The sequence below is a fragment of the Marmota marmota genome, unplaced genomic scaffold, assembly GCF_001458135.2.
Source record: "Marmota marmota marmota unplaced genomic scaffold, marMar, whole genome shotgun sequence".
NCBI classification, from domain to species: Eukaryota; Metazoa; Chordata; class Mammalia; order Rodentia; family Sciuridae; genus Marmota; species Marmota marmota.
In genome coordinates, this window is record NW_026000283.1 from 6,822,209 (window position 1) to 6,823,513 (window position 1,305).

Below are 1,305 nucleotides of genomic sequence, written 5' to 3' on the forward strand. Positions count from 1 at the left end.
GGAAAGCCCGCACAAGCAGTACCCACCGCGCCAAGAAAGCGGGCCCTAACCGCCGGCGGCGATCAGCTCGGTCCTGAGGGGAGGGTCCCAGGGGAGGGGCGGCCCGAGCCCCAATCTGGAAATGCCAACTCCGCTCTGTGGCCGGGCCCCTGCCTAGAAGGAAACGGAAGTTCCTTCGAGTCTCTCACTGGCCTTCACCAGCTAGCCCGTCCCTCGGAGAAACCGCGAGTCGGGGAACCCGAAGTGTGTTCACTTCAGGGCCTCCAAGAGGCCTCGGGCGCAGTCCGTCCTCCTTGGCCAGGCTCTGGCCACTGGGCCCTGACCGTCTCCTTCCCACCTTCCGGCTGGGAGGTCAGCCTTGCAAAGCTCCTCCTTCTTCCCCCCTCCGCCATTTTCGAACTTACCCCTCCGGCCCAGGCGTCCCTCGATTAGCTCCGCGCCCGCTCAGGACGCCGCCAAGGTCCCTCCACTTCCCGGAGCCGGAAGGGGGCAGCCAGAAAAAACGAAGTCCTCTTCACCCCCCACTCTACTCCCCCCCCCAGCTGGAAACCAGAACCTGCCCAAGCGGGCGCACATGCGCAGTGAGCACCTCGCAGTCCCCGCCCCTAGCTCCCCGTTTCCTCTTTTAGCCTCGAGGATTTTTTTTTCACATGCCTCATTACCTGCTGGACGCTAGGGTTGAGGAATAAAGGGAAAAAAGGATTGAAAAGAGAAGGGAGAAGAGGTCGAACGTGTTCAGTTCTTACTGTAGACCAGGCACTATGTGCTAGGCATATAGCATGTTCTTGGTTGTAATTTTAACAATCCGGTAAGGTGCAAGCACTCTTATTAAACCCACTTTACAGAGGAAACTGAGGCCCAGAGAGAATAACTATCCCAGTATCGTCTGGCCAATAAATAAGGAAATTGAGATTAGAATCCCATGGGGACAAAAATGAAAGGAATGACAAGAAAGGAAGAGATAGGAGTTAAGAAAAAATTAGAGGAGAAAGAAGAAAGAAAACAGGAAGTCATTGTACATAAAATGCTGATCATACTCCGAGTTTATTTCAAATATAGGACTGTCAGATTGACCTATAAGTTTATGTTTGAGGAACTTGGACTCTTAAGGCGAGTGTATGAGTTGTGAATATTTTAAGGGAAATGTCGTAAGTACCACTAGCATGTTAAATGAACTTAGCAAGGCCCAAAGCAACTTTGGAAGACCCTGTCTCAAAATAAAAATTAACAAGTGCTGGGGGTGAATGTTTTCTCTGATATGTGGAAGCTAACCCACAATAAGGAGGGGGGATTTAAAAAAGAATA

The 1,305-nt window shown here is 51.6% G+C and overlaps 1 protein-coding gene across 3 annotated transcripts in view; it reads right to left on the reverse strand.

Moving 5' to 3' along the window:
• The window catches only part of LOC107152984 (X-linked inhibitor of apoptosis), a 41,785-nt gene extending 41,238 nt beyond the window's left edge, over positions 1 to 547 (reverse strand). The window contains exons 1-2 of one of the 3 annotated variants that reach the window (XM_048797061.1): positions 405 to 528; positions 27 to 153 (exon numbers count right to left, since the gene is read on the reverse strand). The gene's annotated coding sequence lies outside the window, so the exon portion shown is untranslated. Of the gene's footprint in view, positions 1 to 26; positions 345 to 404 lie in introns of those variants that run through there. The other 2 variants (XM_015498502.2, XM_048797062.1) reach the window with 2 other exon arrangements.
• Positions 548 to 1,305: the final 758 nt, after the last annotated feature.